Below are 21435 nucleotides of genomic sequence, written 5' to 3'. Positions count from 1 at the left end.
TTATTCCCTGAAAAACAGGGTCGCCCACCTACTTAGCCTTGAATCAGTTTCAGAAGATGGACCATTGCCCTTCTGCTTCCCATAAGAATATCTGAGTAAAATCTCTTACAAGGGAAAGAAACAGTCGGGATAGGGACAGGGCACAGTGTTTGAAAGAATGACATAGCCAGAGCACATGACATAAACTGAGTAGAAGCAAATGGGTCCAAGATGGTGGACAACTCAACTTCCACTAGACCTTGAGCCTCATGATTCAACCATAAGAATCAAAAAGTGACCAGTGCCCCAATTCCAGGGAATCTCCTCCCCATCCTGAAATAGCTGGAATATACTTCCCACTAATTAGCCAATGAAATTACTCACGCCTATAAAAGCTGACAACCACATACACTGGTACATTTCTCACTTTCTGAGATGGCCCAAAGTCTGTCTGTGGAGTTTATATCTCTCTAAATAAATTCAATTCTTACCTATTAGTGTGTCTCTTACTGAACTCTTTCTGCAAGGAGACATCAAGAACCTGAGCCTTCTTAGCTCCTGAAATGAAGTGTGACCTCACATGGAAGATTTTGGGTTTTGACTTGGTTCCAGTCTTAGCAGCATGGGTTCAAGTCCCTGTTAGGGTTTTGGGTGGGTTCAAGTCCCAGCTGCAAGATTTGAGTCCCAGTCTGAGTTTTGGCTGCATTTGAGACCAAACCACATGTGCTCATATCTCAATCAGGATTTTAGTGGGGTTTCAGCCCTCACCACCAAGTTTCACATCCCAACCTGAGGTGCAAGATTTCAGTTTTAGCATCACATGAAATCAACTGAAACAAATTGAATATACAAACAGTCATGACTGGGACTTGCCTGGTGGCACAGTGGAGAAGACTCTGCCCTCCCAATGCAGGGGCCTCTGTTCAATGCCTGGTCAGGGAACTAGATCCCACATACCACAACTAATAGTTCACATGCCACAACTAAAGATCCCACATGCTGCAACAGAAGACGATGCATGCTGCAACTAAGTGATGGTACAGTCAAATAACTGACTTTTTTAATTTTATTTTTACTTTTTATTGGAATGTAATTACTTTACTTTCTTGTACCAGTTTTAGAGGTACACCAAAGTCAATTAGCTGTATTTATACACATATCCCCATATTCCCTCCCTCCCTCGACTCCCCCCACCCTCGCCGTCCCGGCTCTCTAAGGCATCATCCAACATCAAATTGATCTCCCTTTGTTATACAGCAACTTCCCACTGGCAATTTTACAGTTGGTCGTATATATATGTCTATACTATTCTCTCACTTCATCCCATTTTTCTAAATGTCCTAATAATATTCCATAGTATGTCTCTACTGCATATTCTTTATTCATTTAACTGTTGACGGATCAAAATTGTTTCTACATCTTGGCTATTGTGAATGATGCCGCAAAGTACATGACAGGACAAATATCACTTTGAGATCATGATTTCAATTTTTTGGAATAAATACCCAGAATTGGAATTGCTGGATCAAATAAGGATTTTCTTTTTGACTTTTCTGAGGAAGGTCCATTATATTCTCCAGTGGCTATATCATTTTACATCCCCACCAACAGTGTACAGCATTCTACATCCTCATCAATAGTTGTTATACTTTATTGGTTGATAATGACCATGCTAATGGATGTGAGATGGTATCTTACTGTCATTTGATTTTCATTTTCTTGATGATAAGTGAGGGAGGAACTATCTTTCTCCCAAACTTACAGAATAGGAAACCGCTGTCCAGAAATGAATTTATGAAACTCTTATGACTGGTAGGCTTCAGAGATGGGATGTGAAATCAGGCAGAAAATGTCCAGGATGTACATGCCTGGTGAGTACCCTGTACTATCTTCCATATGCTTAGCAAACCTGGGATCATGCAGTGCATGCAGTACAAATGTATTCTGCTCTTTTCTCTCCATGTCTTCTTGGAATGATTTCTCACAACACTAAATATTTGCTTAAACACGGTTTCATGGTAGTTGATTGCATGATGGCCTATCTGTGCTGTGGTTACTCTATGTTGATTGGTTCTTGGGATGTCCCAGATTTTCCCTTGTATAAGAGACTTTGAGGACTATGTCCATCCTTATGTAAGTTATTGGGTGCTTCTGTCCATCACTTTAGCATAAGCTGTAGAACAAAAATTGCTGGGACAAGGCCATACATACTTTAAGAGCAAGTCAACTCCAAAAAAGATTGTAACAGTTTTTATTCTTCAATGAAGTGTTTAAGATCTATCTTTTCCCTTGTTTTACTACCTTTCTTCCCAGCAGTGGCTATAAATCTGTGCAGACTACAGTGACCAAAGAAAAAAAGTGGAAGGTGGGGCAAGATTGTTGCTTTCAATTTCAGAGATTGGAACTTCACTGGTGGTCGACAGTTGAGGACTCCATGCTTTAAATGCAGGGGACATGGATTTGATGCCTATCAGGGAAATAAAATCCTACCTGATGTGCTGTGCAGCCAAAAGAAAAAACTAATGAAGGTCAGAATTTATCCTCATGTATGTAAGGCAATCCCAATCTCACATACATACATACATTACTAATAAGAAAAAAAAATCAAATTGTATCCTTTAAATATATGCAGTTTATTGTATGTCAATTGTATCTCAATAAAAATTCTTAAAGAAAAAAAGAATATATATATATATATAAATTATTCTCATGTTGGTAGCACAGGCTACAAATATAGAGCATAAATAGCATTGGGCTCATTAACAGACACAGCTCTAGCCCCGGACTTAGTTACATCTAGGGAAGCAAATCCTGACTTTTTCTCTTTGATTTTATGGCAGTAAGCCCTGCTGATACCAAATATCTCCCAACATAGATGCAGCACTGTGTTCTAGTGGAAGCATCCACCAATTCATCCATTCATTTAGTCAACATGTATTTATTGAGGACCTACAATATGCTTGTCTACAGTAGTAGGGCCAGAAATTTGGAAGAGACTTCCATCATCTGTAGAGTGAGGGTCATAAACTGCAGGGGCTCATGGAGACACAGGGAAATGGTATATGCAATTAACCTGAGCTATTATTATTATACTTACTGGTGGTTTCTCAACACAGACAGACATTAGTTGTGGTTCCAAGAAGACCACGTGGAAAATGATTTTGACACACTGTTCCCTTAGAGCTCCATTTAGCCCAGATCATGATATTTGCTATTAACAAATCTGCCAGTTCTGCTCTCATCTTTCCCCATTTAGCAGCTCTGCAACCGATCCTCTTTCACTCCCTTCAAGCCAATAATTTTCAAGTGCCAACCAAAAGGAACCGGGCACATGTCACACTGGACATGGAGCAGATCTTCACACACATGGGAACTGCAGAGCTTATGGGTGTGTTTCAAAGTGTTGTGGCAAGTCCGAAGTCAATGAGCCCACTCTCACCCTACCCCAGCCATTCCCTGCTTCCCTGAGAAGGAAGACTCTCACTCCTCTGACCTCCTATCTACACCTCTCTTGTTTTCTCCACTGGGGGCTTCCCATTAGGGATTGTCTCTTTATCTGTCTCCATGAACTGGTGGTGGGTTCCAAACCCAGCCCTCTATTCCTGGGGGCCACCACAGCACCTGACACACACTAGGTGCTCAGTCAATTTGTACTGAATGAAAAGATGAGGAAGGAAGCGATCGGACCCTTTCACGCCTGTTTAACTTGCCAGAGTAAAGGCCCATACTATGCAGTGTTTTGGGCTGTGTTTTCCACCTTATTTACAATTTCCTGCTCCTTTTCTTCTCTCAGTTTCTGTGCATATCTGACCCTTGCTGTCCCAAGGCTGGGCATCTGCCAAGGGTCTCCAGTTGGGAAGAACTGTTGCTTCCACTCTAATTGTGCCAATCTATGCCGACTTGAACCAAATGTTTTGATGATCTGTCCCTGGAGGAATCTCAGAAAAGCTGAAGTGTCTGTTTACCCTGGGTCCTCCTTTACATGAGTGGCATTTTCCTCAACAACCTTGGAGGCCAAGGGAAGGAACATGCTGGGGCCTGGAGGGGTGGGGCTGGCTAGGGAGCCACACGGGTTGTCACTTGGCAAGTGGGGGTAGAAAGGACACCTATTGTGTGTGTGGCAGAGAGCTGGTGACTGGGATGAAGGGACCAAGGGGAACCATCTCAGCTTGAAGGGCCTCACCCAGACACCCCCTGGAGCAGAAGACCACTGCTATGGTTCCTCTGAGATGGGAAGAATAGAATCTAATTTTATTACCCCTTCCTATCCCTCTGAATGAGGAGGTGGCAGAGTGTGTGGAGTTGTGGGCAACTCTTGCACTGTCTAGATCACCCCCTGCCACTCTGGGGTTGCCTCACCCCTGCTCCAGTCATGTGTTGTTGAAGAAACTGTCAATCATGTGGGGCAAGGCAATGTGCCCAAGTAAAGCCAATCATTGTGCCTCATGTAACTGCAGGGATGGATGGTCAAGGGTTGGACACATGATCTGAGGTGGACCAATCAGAGCGCTCTCTGGTACGCTATGTTTTCTGAGCTTCTTCCCTTATGGATTAAATGCCTTTGGGATATACATATAGAAGCATGAGAGAAGAAAGCTGTTCAGGCTAACAAATTCAACCGTGAGTGAAAGGAAACATTAGCGAGAGAAAGAGTGAGCTGAAGGTATTTTATTTCTTGCACCCTCACTGAGATGTGTGGATCTGCTCTGCTTCCTGTGTCCTGTGACCCCACTATCCTTCCAGGAAGCTTTCCCTTTCCTTGAAGCCATTTGGGGTTGGGCTCCTCTCACTTGTGGTTCACAAGAGTTTCTAGATCCTGCTGGTTTCTGAAGCATCTCCCGAACCCAAAGAGAGGAACCCAATTTTATTAGCACTATTGGGAATGGAATCCTTTATTTTTGACTGAGAATAGGGCTTTGCAGAGCACCAAACACAGTCCACCACCATCCCTGGGAGGGAGTGCCCTACGTATGAGTGAGTGTGTGCTTGGAGTGGGCCTGACTGATTCCTGAAGCAGCCCCAGGATTTACACTGCGGGAGCCAGGCCAATCCTGTTGTTTCCCCGGTCATAAACCGAGAAATACAGCCTCAGGAAGACGTCACCCAGGAGCCAGGTCTCTGACTGGTTCCAGGTATCTGTGCCCCCTCGAAGCCAGCTGATACAGGTGCCGTGAGGACCCTGGGGGAGAGAGAAATACACCCCAGTCAGCCTCAGTGCTTACCTACCACCCCCACAGCATGCAGAGCTGCCAGCATCTCAGTTTTAATTCCCTCATTAAGTAGGTACCAAACTAATGTCTCAGTAGCTGCAGAAGTGGAGTGCCCTTCTAAAAACAAGAACGGCCAGGACATGAGGTTTCCCTGAGGTGGCAGGTGGGAGAGGGAAGGTTTGGAGTTTGGGATTAGCAGATGCCTACTACTATAGGGAGAGTAGATAAACAACAAGGCCCTACTGTATAGCACAGAATTCAGTAAGCTGTGACAAACTGTAATGCAAAAGAATAGAAAAAATGATATGTGTATATATATATGTACATATACAGACAGCTGAGTCACTTGGACGTACAGCAGATATGAACACAACATTGCACATCAAATATATTTCAATACAATGAAAACAAAAAAAAAGGACAAGAATGGCCCGTGATTCCCCTTTTATAGCCTTCTGACCCATGTTCACTGTTTTCTCTGCAGAGAATGCATTTTCTTCTCTCTCTTCTCCACAACCTATTCTCAAGGCTCTGCTCAATCCTTCTAGGATGACTCCCTGGATCAACACACACCCTCCCTGGCCACTCCAGGCTGGGTTGGGTGACTTATGGGGCTCTCCTTGTCTGTGTCCCACATCACCCCTAATCTTTCACTGGTATCACTTGACACAGCCCTGGGAGGTGCTATTTGCATGGAAACCAGTGTAGATTTGCCTCAACCCAAGCAGGCCTCCTCATGCCTCCATGAGGCTGAGGGTTTCATGTTACTAAAATTCCCTGTCTTCCTCAAAGCCTTCTTTGACCCCATCAGCCTTCTCTAAATTCCCAGAGCGAGCTGACATGAAACCTCAGTCTTGTTCCTAGGCTGTGCAGTCACTAAGCATCCTTTACACAGGTGAACATCCAGCCTTCCCACAGAGGGGTCTGGTAGCTCAGCTCACAGAGGGGGAACTGAGGCTTAGAAAGTGGAAGTGGTAGCTGAGGACTAGGGGAATCATGTAATTGATCATCCCACCAAGATTCTTTTCAGATGGGAAGGGAGAACCTTAACCATGATGGTGCAACAACACACTGAGACTATCCCCAGACAACGGCAATAGTCACTTGGTCTATGTCAGGGATTGCAAGAGTTGACTTTCCATGTTCATCCATCTAAGGGCTCTGGTGGGACTGAAGCCCTTTGAGGGCAGAGGCCCTTAGTGTTCCCCTCTCTTTGTGCCTCACACCATGTTGGCACAGAAAGTGTCTCCATTTATTCCGTGATGATGGATGTCCCAGACAGCCCTTTACTCTCAACTGGTTGGTTTTGTGGGAAGCACTGGCCAGGCCACAGGGGCTCAGTACCATCTGCAGTGCTGTGGCTTGCCCTGCAGAGGACCACCTCCTCCCATTGAAGCCCAAGGGGTCCTGGGAGTCCCAGATTTGAGAACCAGGCTCCAGGGTTGGGCCCTCACCTTCCAGATGTAGCCTTCAGCGGGCACTGGGTAGTCATGGCCATTGATGGTGAAGATGATAGTGGGCAGGCCCATGATGTTGCTACATGGAACCAGGTACTGTAAGTGAAAGAGGGGAGAGATTGCCTCAGACGATCCCTGGAGTGTGGAGAGCCCGGGAATGACCCTGGGGCATGTCCATTCACCTCTTCACCGAAAGGCATGGCATCCATGAGCTTGTGGATGGCGGTGATTGCTCTAGTTGGGCCAAGCAGCATAGCATTCGCAGTATGCAGGATGGCCTTGCATCCACGGATACAACCAACAACCACCCCGTTCATGGTGATGCTGAGAGACAGTAGGACAAATTTGGCACCAGGATCACAGTGATGTCTCCCCCCATGACTGCCCACCACCCCCCGACTGTCTGCAGAACAGCCCTTCAGCTCATGCCCTGACTCTGTTTTCTGTTGCTCTGGTCACATAAACTTCTCTGACTTCCACTGAGTTCTTTACTTTACCACATTCTTTTGTGCCTCACGGCCTTGGCATGTGCTGGTGGCCCTTTCTAGAAGACCCCATCCCCTTTCTCTAGCTAATTTCTCCTCATCTTCCAGTTTCTAGCTTAAATATTCCTTTCTCAGGGAAATCTTCCCCCCAGTAGATCAGGCTTCTGTCTTGCTCATTTTCTCTGAAGATTCTTCTTCATTTGTAGCAAATACCAAAGAGGTAATTCATTATGTGTGACTCATTTCATGTACGTCTACCTCACTGGATGTAAGGGCAAGTTGTATCCTCACTGCCTCCCTCCAGTGCGCTGCACAGAGTGGATCCACAATGTATCTTTGCTGCTTGAATACATGAATGAATGAATGAATGAATGCATAAGCCAGTGAGTGAGACAATGCATGATGAGTAACCAGAGACCTGTGTTTGGTGTCTGACCAGCAATGGGTCAACCCCCACAGTGAAGATGACGTTCTCTGGGGCAGCAGATGCTCAGAGTGGTGGGGAGGCAGACACAGGCTGCCCTGAGAGAAGTTTGTTCCCCTCATGGCCCCCTACTCGGCTCAGTCATTGAGGGCCCTGGCCAGGCAAGGCCCAAGGCAGCTCATGGGGCCTCCAAAGGACCAGTGACCTTCTGTCTGAGGGTGTCACACAGAGTCCCATCAGTTATTGCCCCTTGTTCTCAAGCCCCTCCAGGATCCAGCTTCCTGATTCTCTCTGTCACAGCCTCTGCCCCTCTCTGTTCCCGGGTCGTGGAGGTGGATGGCAATGGGTAGGGGGCGTGGCTCTTGTGCGCTTTCAGTTATCAAGAATGTGACCATCACCTCTCCATGGCTGGTAAGCTTCTCTCTATGAGACCAGTTTTCCCAATTTGTCTAGGACTTCCACTGTTTTAAACTAGCAGTTTTGTGTTCTAAGAACTCCCTTGGCCCTGGGTAGCCCTGGACAGTTGTTCATCTTACCTCAGCCCTGTTCAGGCCAGCGAAATTCTCCCTGATCCACTTTTCACTGTACTTAGGGTCATGAAAGCCTGCCGTCTGCCTCACAGCCCAGTGGGTGCAGCCCTCCCCAGGCTGCACACACCTCTCAGGACCCTGTTCAGGACCCTCATCAGGAGGCCTGGGTGATTCTGAGCCCATGGGTGGTGTGTCTGTCTGTGTGTTTATGTGTTTCAATGTGTGTCTGTATGTGTCTCTGAGTGTCTGTGTGTGTGTGTGTGCCTGTGCATGTTTTTATGTGTGCCAATATGTGTGTTTATATGTGTCACTTTGTGTGTTTGCATGTGTGTCTTTGTGGTTGGAATGTATGTGTCTGTGTCTGACTGTGTATCTGATCATGCATTTCTGTGTCTCTGCATGTGTCTATATGCTTGTGTGGGAGCATCACTAGGGTTGAGACTCAGAGGGAGAGGTTTACCGGTTTACGGTTATCTGCCATTTGTTGGTTTCAGACAGTGGTATCCATTTGAGCTCTCCTTTGTAGTAGCTGTGGTCCACTCCACCAAACATCACCACGCTGCCATTCTCCTTCCTGTTAAGGAGAGCAGAAGAGAGAGGAATCTTTTTCAGAGAATAATGCCACTCACTCTCTGATTGCTGTGCTTATCCATCCATCAGAGGCACTACTATGGTCCCCATTTTACAGATGTGAAAACTAAAGCATGGAGGGATTGAGTACCTGAATAATGTCAGTCACTGGCTAATGAGTGGCAGACAAAGGGTTCGAAGCCAGGAAGCCTGGCTGGGCTCCAACCACCCACCCTTCTGAAGAGGCTCTGGTCCCCCCCAGCAATCAGAGTGCTCAGAGATACCCTCAAAGGACACCTAACACGAGGGATATGGATTCCCTTTGTGTAGCCTGTCATTTTTCAGGAAGCTGAGGACTGTGGACATTTAGTGCATGGGTTCAAGCTCACCCAGGCGTGGCTTCACGGGCCTGTGACCAGTGCCACCCTTGCGGCCCCACGCTCAGCATGGCCCCGCGCCACTGCTATCCCTCTCGGGAAATCTCTAATACTTTCTGAACAGGAGGTCCCACATTTTCATTTTCACTGGCTCCTGCCAATTGTGTAGCTGGTCCTGGGCTGCTGGTAAAATGTTAGCAAGGAAGAAAACATACCCATCATTCCTCTCTCTCCTTCCATGTCAAGTCCATCAGCAAATCCTACTGCCTTCTCCTCCAGCCAGTAGCCTAACACCTTCCGTTGTTCTCACTCTTCTCTCAACCCCCCTGGACCAGGCAGCTGTCCTTGAGCCTATGAGCATGGTTATGTTCCAATAAAACCTAACTTAGAGAAACCAGTGACCTGGACCAGAGGTGGCCCTGGGCCCAAAGTTATGCTGAGCCAGACTCTCTCTCTCAGAAACATTCTGGTTCAGGAGGTCTACAATTTTTCATGCATCTGAAATCATTTTACAGTTGATTTAGAGAGAGGGCCAGTCGAGCTCACACTTACCGGTTTAAGTAGAAGGCAAAGACAGGCTGAGAAATGAGGCCTCGTGTATTCAAGTTGTCAAAAACAGGGGTGACCTTTTTGGGAAAAACACTGGGGTAGCCCAGGCCCAGGACACCATCAAAGATTGCATGATCCAACCCACTCTGGTTCACACTCAGCCCAAATTCCTGCTCCAGGTCGACAAGGTTCATGATCTGTAGGAGAGGAGAGTGTTGCACATAAAAATTTGGGAAGTGTTGCTGGGACTGGGCTGGGACTGGGCAGGGGTGGGGATGTCATTAGCACCTCAGAGAAGACATGAGGCCTAGCTGTGCCCTGGGTGCACTTCAGATATTTAGACAAAGCTAGGTTAGGAACTTGAGGTCCATTTGTGCAGGGGTATGAATTTTTACCAATACATGCTCCTCCTTCACACACCATTTTAAGGGAGTCAAAATGGCCTCATGTCTTCTATACAGGTGGGGAAACATAGGCTCAGGACAGGACCAAATGGTTCCCACTGGAGGATAAAATGAATAGAGGTCAGGGTTGTCTTTTCTTTGGCATCACTCTGATCAGATGACAGAAATGAACTGAATTCATTGCAATGCATTGTGGATTCTGCATCTGCCCAGGAAGACAGCAGAACTTAATACAGTGTGGCTGCCAGGGTTCTTATGAAAATTCTGCCTGGGAAAATGCTTTTGGGGTTGTGTGTGTGTTAGAGAGAGAGAGAGAGTATTCAGGCATATTGGGGAGGCAGGCCATTGGTTTTATTGGACTCTCAAAGGCCACCTACACATTTATCAAGCCCCTCCCACATCTGTGGCCCCTGTTTTCCCTGCCCACATGCCTGAAGCTGTCAGTAACCCCAGGGGCCCAACATCAGTTTTATCTTCTCCCTTAATACCCCACACCTGCATGAATCCTAATGGCTGAATCCAGCTCTACCACTTACTAAATGCCTGATGTTTACAAGGCCCTGGCTCTGTGCACCTCAGCTCCCTCCTCTGTATAATGGAGTTAATCATAGTACTTGCTGTGTGGGGTTCTTGCAGGATTAAACATGCTATTACCATGAAAGTGCCCAGTACAGTCTGAGAATAGAAAACTGGGTACTTTTTTTGCCACCTCTCCCTTCTACAAGTAAAATGAACCTTGATCTGTTCATGTGCAAAGGAGCTGTAAATCTTCACCCAAAACCACTCTCTGGGTTAGCCATTGGGAGTCTGTGTGTCAGCAGGGATGCTGTATCCTTAGGGACATGCCCTGCGGTGAGGGCGGCCTACCACTAGGGGACCTTGGGAATGATGGGCCCTCCCTGTTAGTCTTGCATCTTTCTGTAAGCAGCGGTTGCCCCCAGAACCAGCCCTGACTCAGCTTCTAGTTTCCAGAAGCCGAGTCAGGCCTTATTACCCGAACAGTGTCAGAGGCAAGAAGTCCAACAATCCCCCATGCTCCATAGTTGTAGTTGAAGGTCTGGCCTGAGAACCGGAGGGTGGTGGACAATTGAGGGTTGAAGAGATTGTGTGTACCTGCAGACACAAGTGATGAGTGTCCCTCAGGTGTCAAGGAAGCAGTAATGCATGGGAGGGGTGTATCAAATGGGCAGGTGATGTGGCTGGGGCAGGTACTCACGGCAGGAGAGACTGGAGCAGTTGATGGAGGGCACCCACATTAAAGATGAGGCAGTGTCAAAGACGACCCTAAACTCCTGAGGGGGTGTTCCAATGGTGATGTTGCCAACATAGCACAGCTACGGGGGAAGTGGAGGATGAATGGTTAGGGCAGGCCTGGCTGCCCTGGCCACCCTTGATTCCCAGAGTGCTGCCTTCCTCCAGTTGTCACATGTCTCCTGAAATCACTTTCAAGCAGTTACACCTCATAGCCACTTCTGAGAGTGGTGCCTTCATTTAATTTTTTTTTTTCCTTTGCAATCAGGGTTCACTGACCAGGGATTCAACCTGGGTGAGTGCAGTGTCAGCGCAAAGTCTTAACCACAGGACCTCCACGGAAGTCTTGGGGCCTTCAATTGAAAAGCTATGCAGTCTCTCCTTCAAGGCCCAACCTGAGTGTCTCTTTCTCCAGGTGGCCCTCCTAGGTCACCCAAGGCCACTTCCTCTAAACTCGAACCATGTGCTATCAACAGCACGCAGTTGGCGCATATATTGGACATGTATTTACTCTTTGCCTGTCACTCAGGCTGGCCTATGCACTCATGAAGGAGAGACAAGGCCTGTTTTAAAATCAATAACAATAGCCATAGTGGCAGATTTTTATGGCGTCACAGGCCATAGGGTCAGTAACTTTTTCTTGTTTCTTTCTTGGATCTGCGGAGGCTGACTTTCCTCTGCCTGTGGTTTCAAACTTGATGTTCAGGTGTCTTTATCTTTTGATCAGACATGGCTTACCTTTCACCTGTAACTCCATGGCTCACCTAGTTAAGAAAGAACAAGCTCACTCAAACGAATGACATATCTTTGGCACGAAATGAGTGTCTTCCTGCCCCCTGGTCATTGCTGGGCCCAGTCACCACAGACCATGAGCTGAGGATGAGAGTGCCTTCTCCTCTGGGAATGGGGTCTTGTTCCCCAGAGTGTCTTCTTCCTGCAGGAACCCTACCAAAATATCCAACCTGGCACCTCCAGGTGAAACCCAGAACTAGGCCAGAGCACCAGGGGGAGCTGTGGAGGCCAATTCTGCCAACACACTCACATCCAGGTAGTTCCTCAGAGGTTGAAGAGAAATATTGGGATCATCAGTGGCATTCTGGGTTGTGTCGTCAGTGCTGTCCTCCAGGAAATTTGTCAGCACAGTTTTCTCCCTGAGGGTTTCTCGCATGGTCTTGACCTTCGTTAGAGGGATTCTTTCACCAACCATTGGGAAAAGCAAACAAAGAATGGGCAACAATCATCTTTCTGTGTTATTGTATGACTGTCGCACCTTGCACTGTAATGATGTTCTGTATTTTCCCAGCATTTTTATGAGTGTCATGTTATTATCAGGATGCCATGCAAAGACCCAAGCAAACACCTCCATTTGAATATGGCTTCTGTTGTGTAATCTTGGATAAATCATATGACCCTTTGAGTCTCAGTATCATCATTGCTAAAAAGATGGAATATAATAACTCCCAACTCCACATAGAATGTTGTATTAAGTGAGATGATGGATATAATGGACCTGATATATAGAAAGTCTCACAAATGACAGCCATTACCATTGCTATGGCCATCCCACTGTATCTTTTTCAAAGAAGCTCTGGAAAGGAGGTAGAAGGCAGATCATTATCTACCTTTAACTGGGAGGAAATTGAGATGCAGAGAGTTTGTGGCTTAGCTGTGGTCACACTGCTCATTAGAAGTAAAACAGCCTAGAAGTAGACTTCCTGATGTTTCTCCAGGGCTCAAGGAGAAGAGAACATTGAGAGAGGTAGCCAGGAGATGGGGAATATATTAGGGAAATCAAGAGGCTACAGAAGAAAGGAAGAGTCAAGATAGAAAACAAATAAACAGACGGAGAAAGATGGCGGCGAAGTAGAGGGATGTGGAATACATCCCTCTCCACAGTTGCATTGAGAATGCACCAAAAGATGCAATAACTCCCACAACTGAACACCAGCAGAAGACCTCAGACACCAGAAAGGACTGCAAGGATCCTGGCATAACCAGTAGGGAGGCATTTGTGACTATCAAAGAGGGTGAAGTGGCTGAGCTGTGGTAGATGGGAGGGAGAAACACACGGAGGGTCTGCACCGAGGCTCACCATTCCTAGACTGAGACGTCAATTCACAGCTGAAGAGGGGGTCTCAGAGTGGGAGCGTGGGAACCAGAGAACTTGTTCAGGGTGTGAAATATTGTTGGCAGTGGGGAGACAGACAAAGAGGTCGGCAGTGAAGCGTGCCTGTCCCAGAGAGCTGTGGGGACATGGTGGCAGCTGGATGCTTCTGGCTCATGGGCAGGGGAGAGGAGCCATGGGTATAGCCTCTCTCTCACTCATCGCCTGCAATGGGCAGAGGAAGGATCCTTGTGGGTCAAGCTAAGGCACTCAGGGATAACAAAGGCCCCTGGGAGGGGCTGGCTTAGAGTACTGCGAGCAAAAAGCCCAGAGAGTGGCCCAACTCTGAGACACTCTGTTTAGACCTGAGCCACTGGTGACCCCCAGCAACAGGCACCTCCAGGCCTGACTGAACAACTGTGACCCAGACAGTGCAGCATGGCTCACTCACTCCTAGGAGAAGGAGCAACTATTGTACCCTTTCCCTCCCCAATACAAGCACTTACAGAACAATAAAGGAAGCTCTGCTGGTGGCAGAATAATACAAAAATTCCAAGGCGAGTAGAAGAACACTAGCAGCTGAGACCCCAAGGAAACAGAAATATTAGCATTAATTCTATTGAACTGGTCCATTCTGGGGACAGTTCTAGTGTTTGTTTGTTTGTTTGTTTGTTATGATCTTAGTCCAAAGGGATCCACTAGTTTTATAACATATTTTTATTCTATTTTTATCTTTAGCCTTATTACATATATTCTATTTCTAGCTAAGATTTTTGTAGTGCTGACTTTATATCTCTCCTACCATATTTTCATCTCTATCTTTTATACATTTCTATTTCTTTCTTTTTCTTTTCATATTTACAGTCACACTATGCTCTTCTGTTGCCCTGCCTTCTATCCTTTTTTAGTTTATTTTATCTTAATATACTTATAAGCAACATTATTAATCTGCTCGGTCTCCTTGCTTTATTCTCCAGGTGATACACCCACTTGATATTTATTATTAGGTTTTTGTCTTTATCTTAGATCTTAGTATAATTGTCTAATTTCATTATGAGAATCTACATTCTGTCTGGTGGTACTCTAGCTCTTTATTATATATGAACCTAACTTTCAATATCTCCCTGGATTTGGGTTTGTGTGTGTGTGATGTTATTCATGTCTGTGTTTGTTTGTTTTTGCTTTTGTTTCCATTTTGTCCTGTTTTGGTTTTGAATTTCTGTTAGTTTCCTCTTTGAATGTCTAGTAGCATACTGGGGTTCTTCTGTCACTTCTTTCTAGTGCCTTATGTTCTACTGGATTCAGTATTTGTGTGTCTTATACATGTATGTGTTTCCTTGACTTAGTATTTGCTTGACTCAACACTCTTCCATTAGGCTGGGGCTTTGACAGTCTTCCTTAAATGCCTTTATTGTCAGGACAAGCAACCTCTGAAGTTTGGACTACCATGAGAAAACAAAGAAACACCATGCAGGCAAAGAAGCAGGAAAAAACCCACAAGACCAAATAAATGAAGAGGAAATAGGGAAAATGCCAGAAAAAGAATTCAGTGTAATGATAGTAAAAGTGATACAAAATCACAATAAGAAAATACAGAAAACACAAGAAACAGTTAAAAAGGATTCAGAAGAACTAAAGAACAAACAAACAGCAATGAACAACAAAATAACTGAAATTAAAAATACTCTAGATGGTATAAACAGCAGAATAACTGAGGCAGAAGAAGGAATAAGTGAGTTGGAAGATAGAATGGTAGAAATAACTGCCACAGAGCAGGAAAAAGAAAAAAGAATAAAAAGAATATAAGGCAGCCTCAGAGACCTTGGTGATAATATTAAGTGCACCAGCATTCGAATCATAGGGATCCCAGAAGAAGAAGGAAAAAAGAAAGGGTCTGAGAAAATATTTGAAGAGGTTATAGTGGAAAAATTCCCCAACATGGGAAAGGAAAGAATTAACCAAGTCCCAGAAGTGCAGAGAGTCCCATACAGAATAAACCCAAGGAGAAATACACCAAGGCACATATTAATCAAACCAATGACAATTAAACACAAAGAAAAAATATGAAAACCAGCAAGAGAAAAGCAGCAAATAACATGTAAGGGAAAACTCATAAGGATAACAGCTGATCTTTCTACAGAAACTCTGCAGGCCAGAAGGAAATGGCAGGATATGCTGAAAGTCCTGAAAGAGAAAAACCTACAGCCAAGAATACTCTACCCAGAAAGAATCTCATTCAGATTTGATGGAGAAATCAAAAGATTTACAGACAAGCCAAACTTAAGAGAATTCAGCACCACCAAACCAGCCTTACAACAAGTGCTAAAGGAACTTCTCTAAGTAGGAAACACAAGGAAAACACCTACAAATACAAACACAAAACAATCAAGAAAATGGTAATTGGAACACACATGTCAATAATCACTTTAAATGTAAATGGATTAAATGCTGCAACCAAAAGGCACAGACTGGCAGAATGGATATAAAAACAAGACCCTTCTATATGTTGCCTACAATAAACCCACTTCAGACCAAGGCATACATATAGACTGAAAGTCAAGGGATGGAAAAAGATATTCCATGCAAATGGAAGTCAAAAGAAAGCTTCAGTAGCAATACTCATATCACACAAATTAGAGTTTAAAGTAAAGACAATTACAAGAGACAAGGAAGGACACTACATAATGATCAAGGGATCCATTCAAGAAGAACATATCACAATGGCAAATATCTATGCCCCCAACATAGGAGCACCTCAATACATAGGCAAATGCTAACAGCCATAAAAGGGGACATCGACAGCAACACAATAATAGTGGGAGACTTGAACACCCCACTTACATCAATGGGCAGATCATCCAAACAGAAAATAAATAAGGACACACAAGCTTTAAATGACACATTAGACCATTTCATCTTAATTGATATTTATAGGACATTCCATCCAAAAATGACAGAATACACTTTCTTCTCAAGTGCACTCAAAACATTTCCCAGGATAGATCACATCTTGGGTCACAAATGAAGCCTCGGTAAATTCAAGAAAATTGAAATCATATCAAGCATCTTCTCTGACCACAATGCCATGAGACTAGATATCAATTACAGGAAAAAAAAACTGCAAAAAATGCAAACACATGGAGGCTAAATAATACACCATTAAACTACCAAGAACTCATTAAAGAAATCAAAGAGGAAATCAAAAAATATCTAGAAACAAATGACATGGAAAACACAACAACCCCAAACCTATGGGATGCAGCAAAGGCAGTTCTAAGAGGGACGTTTATAGCAATACAGTCCTACCTCAAGAAGCAAGAAAAATACCAAATAAACAACCTAACCTTACACCTAAAACAATTAGAGAAAGAAGAACAAAGAAATCCCAAAGTGAGCAAGAGGAAAGAAATCATAAAGATCAGAGCAGAAATAAATGAAAAAGAAAGGAAGGAAACAATAGCAAACTTTAATGAAACAAAAAGCTGGTCCTTTGAGAAGATAAACAAAATTGATAAACCATTAGCCAGACTCATCAAGAAAAAAAAGGAGAAGATGCAAGTCAACAGAATTAGAAATGAAAAAGGAGAAGTAACAACAGACACCGCAGAAATACAAAAGATCATGAGAGACTACTGCAAGGAACTATAGGCCAATAAACTGGATAACCTAGAAGAAATGGATAAATACTTAGAATACTACAATCTTCCAAGACTGCACCAGGAAGAAATAGAAACTATGAACAGACCAATCACAAGCACGGAAATTGAGGCAGTGATTAAAAATCTCCCAACAAACAAAAGCCCAAGGAAAGAGGGATTCACAGGTGAATTCTATCAAATATTTTGAGAAGAGCTAAGACCTATCCTTCTCAAACTCTTCCAAAATATAGCAGAAGAAGGAAAACTCCCAAACTCATTCTACGAGGCCACCATCCCCCGGATACCAAAACCAGGCAAAGGTGTCACACACACAAAAAAAATTACAGACCAATATCACTGATGAATATAGATGCAAAAATCCTCAACAAAATACTAGCTAACAGAATCCAACAGCACATTAAAAAAAACCATACAACATGATCAAGTGGGGTTTATCCTTGGAATGCAAGGATTCTTCAATATACGCAAATCAATCAACATGATTCATCATAACAACAAATTGAAGGATAAAAACCATATGATCATCTCAATAGATGCAGAAAAAGCTTTTGACAAAATCCAACATCCATTTATGATAGAAACTCTCCAGAAAATGGGCATAGGAAATTATCTCAACATAATAAAAGCCATATATGAGAAACCAAAAGCCAACATTGTTCTAAATGGGGAAAAACTGAAAGAATTCCCTCTAAGAGCAGGAACAAGACAAGGGTGTCCACTCTCACCATTATTATTCAACATAATTTTGGAAGTTTCAGCCACAGCAATCAGAGAAGAAAATGAAACAAAAGGAATCCAAATTGGAAAAGAAGAAGTAAAATTGTCACTCTTTGCAGACGATATGACATTATACATAGAAAGCCCTAAAGACTCTACCAGAATACCACTAGCACTAATTGATGAATTTAGTAAAGTAGCAGGATACAAAATTTATGCACAGAAATCTCTTGCATTCCTATACACTAACAACGGAAGAGCAGAAAGAGAAATTAAGGAAACTTTCCCATTTACCACTGCAATAAAAAGAATAAAATCCCTAGGAATAAACCTGCCTAAGAAGGCAAAATATCTGTATGCAGAATACTTTGACACTGATGAAAAACAACAAAGACGACACAAACAGATGGAGGGATATACCATGTTCTTGGATGGGAAGAATCAACATAGTGAAAATGACTGTACCACCCACAGCAATTTACAGATTCAATGCAATCCCATTCAAATTACCAATGGCATTTTTCACAGAACTAGAACAAGAAATCTTACGATATGTATGGAAACGCAAAAGACCCTGAATAGCCAAAGCAATCTTAAAAAGGAAAGATGGAGCTGGTGGAATTAGGATTCCTGACTTCAAACTATACTACAAGACCATAGTGATCAAGACAGTATGGTACTGGCACAAAAATAGAAGGGAAGATCAATGGAACAGAATAGAGAACTCAGAGGTAAGCCCAAACACATATGGGCACCTTATCTTTGACAAAGGAGGCAAGAATATACAATGGAAAAAAGACAGCCTCTTCAATAAGTGGTGCTGGGAGAATTGGAGAGCTACATATCAAAGAATGAAATTAGAATACTTCCTAACACCATACACAAAAATAAAATCAAAAAGGATTAAAAACCTAAATGTGAGGCCAGACATTATAAAACTCCTAGAGGAAAACATAGGCAGAACACTCTATGACATACATCAAAGCAAGATCCTTTTTGATCCACCTCCTAGAGTAATTGAAATAAAATCAAAAATAAATAAATGGGACCTAATGAAACTTAAAAGCTTTTGCACAACGAAAGAAACCGTTAACAAGACAAGAAGGCAACCCTCAGAATGGGAGAAAATACTTGCCAATGAAACAACAGACAAAGGATTAATCTCCAAAATATACAAGCAGTTTTTGCAGCTTAATACCAAAAAAGCAAATCATCCAATCCACAACTTGTCAGAAGAACTATATAGACATTTCCCTTTCCCCAAAGAAGACATACAGATGGCCAACAAACACATGAAAAGATGCTCAACATCACTAATCATCAGAGAAATGCAAGTCAAAGCCACAATGAGGTATCACCTCACACTGGTCAGAATGGCCATCATCAAAAAACCTAGAAACAACAAATATTGGAGAGGGTGTGGAGAAAAGGGAACTCTCCTGCACTGTTGGTGGGAATATAAGTTGGTATAGCCACAATGGAAAACAGTTTGCAGGTTCCTTTAACAACTAGAAATAGAACTACTATATGATCCAGTAATCCCACTCCTGGGCATATACCCTGAGAAAACCATAATCTAAAAAGAAACATGTACCACAATGTTCATTGCAGTACTATTTACAATAGGCAGGACATGGAAGCAACCTAAATGCCCATCAATAAATGAATGGATAAAGATTATGTGGCACATATATACAATGGAATATTACTCAGCTATAAAAAGGAATGAGTTGAAACTGTATGTAAGGAGGTGGAGAGACCAAGAGTCTGTCATACAGAGTGAAGTAAGCCAGAAAGAGGAAAACAAATATTGTATGCTAACTCATATATACAGAATCTAAGAAACAAAAAAAACCAAAGGTACTGATGAACTCAGTGACAAGACAAGAATAAGGATACAGATGGAACGAATGGACTGGAGGATATAAGGCTGGGGGCGGCAGTTGGTGAAGGGGAAGCTGGGAGAAAGTGAGAGAGTAGCATAGACATATATATACTACCAATTGTAAAAGAGATAGCCAGTGGGAAGTTGCTCTATAACAAAGGGAGATCAACTCGACAATGGATGATGCCTTAGAGGGCCGGGACAAGGAGAGTGAGGGGGAGTCAAGGGAGGGAAAGAATATGGGGATATATGTATAAATACAGCTGATTGACATTGGTGTACCTCAAAAACTGGTACAAGATTGTAAAGCAATTACATTCCAATAAAAGAATTAAAATAAAATAAAATAAAATAATATAAAATTTGAGACCTTAAAAAAACAAAACAAACAAAAAAAGGAAACAAAAACTCATAGAGCTTTGCATGCGCAGAGACATTCACTATGATGTAAGACACAAAAGAGAGAGAGAAAGAGGTGAAGAGACAGACATATTCACACTGACATGGAGAGAGACAGAGAGAACATGCAGAAGCAATTACAAGAGAAATGCTGTTCCATAAGACCTCACTTACAGTTGCAGAGGCAGTGAACTGAACCATTCCAAGGAGTGCCATTTTCACATAGGTCATGATGTGACTGGCAACCCCAGGATTGTGTAACCGTGCAGGCTGACCCCAAGACACTCGTTTCCATGAGAAGGTACTCCAATAAGCGCAAGCTGAGTTTTCAGACTGTCAGGGAATGATTCTATCCCTGATGAGCGGAAAACTAAGAGGACAAGAAGAACCCCAGAAACAGAGATGATGCCACTTACAGTCCCCATACTTACATGACTAGGCACTGTGAGAGGGCCACCAGCCCGAGGATCCCAAGCCACTTCATGCTTCTAACCTGGGAACAAGTACTCCAGAAAGAGTGAGTTTGGAGCATGCCAGGATGGGCAAGAGCTCCTAATTTTATATACTCTAACCTGCCTAATAGTTCCCTTTAGGCCATTAACGGATCAGATAAGAAATATGAACCTCTCATTAAAATTTTTACCTAGATAAATGTCTGCAAGGAGTGGACTTTGAAAATTCTCTGAATACAGAGATTTCTACTGTAATGTCTTCCTTGGGGCTTGGCTACAAAACGAAATCTGAACCCCATGGACTAACAAAGAGGGGTGAGACTCTTGCCAAATTGAATACAAAACACTGCTACTAACGTGATAAAAGTAAATGCTCGGGGCCATACTTCACATTCGTGATCTCATGTGATTTTCCTAACAACTTCATGACATGTGCCTTGCAGTCCTCAGTTGAAGAGGAGATTACAAGCAGGAATAGAGGTCAAATGTCAAAGTGTAGACATGAGGGACAGCCCAGGGACATACAAGTGTGTGGCTTTAGGTAGTGGGACAGATGGCACAAACCAGGGCCTCTTATGATGCCAATCTGCATCAAAAATCTAGGCTAGAGTAGTATTACAATTGCAGAGTTTCACTATGGGAAGAAAAGTGATGCATACAACCCCAACATACTTCATATCATCCAACACATATATACGGAGCACCCTAGTGCAGGGATCTGGGTTAGATTCTGGGGAGTTAAAGTCAAGCAAGACAAAAGTGGTCCTTATCTTCAAGGAGCTAGCAGTCTAGGGCAGTCCTCACAAACTTATGGCCTAGGTGGCAAGAGAAATAAATGGGAGGACTGACCAGGCATCTTGACTTGGGACAGGCAGCATCAGAGCTCCTAGTTTGGGCAGCCTCTCCTTAGCTCTAACCAGCATCTGACATGATGAAAAGGAGCCTGGTAGGTCAAATTTTAAGACGAGTCAGAAGTCTGAACA

At 43.6% G+C, this 21435-nt stretch overlaps 1 pseudogene; it reads right to left on the bottom strand.

Moving 5' to 3' along the window:
• Nucleotides 1-5005: 5005 nt before the first annotated feature.
• Nucleotides 5006-21435, bottom strand: part of LOC130849626 (pregnancy-associated glycoprotein 2-like) — a 136185-nt pseudogene continuing 119755 nt past the window's right edge.

Source organism: Hippopotamus amphibius, chromosome 3 (genome assembly GCF_030028045.1).
Source record: "Hippopotamus amphibius kiboko isolate mHipAmp2 chromosome 3, mHipAmp2.hap2, whole genome shotgun sequence".
In the NCBI taxonomy this organism is placed as follows: Eukaryota; Metazoa; Chordata; class Mammalia; order Artiodactyla; family Hippopotamidae; genus Hippopotamus; species Hippopotamus amphibius.
This window is presented reverse-complemented; position numbering and strand designations above follow the sequence as displayed.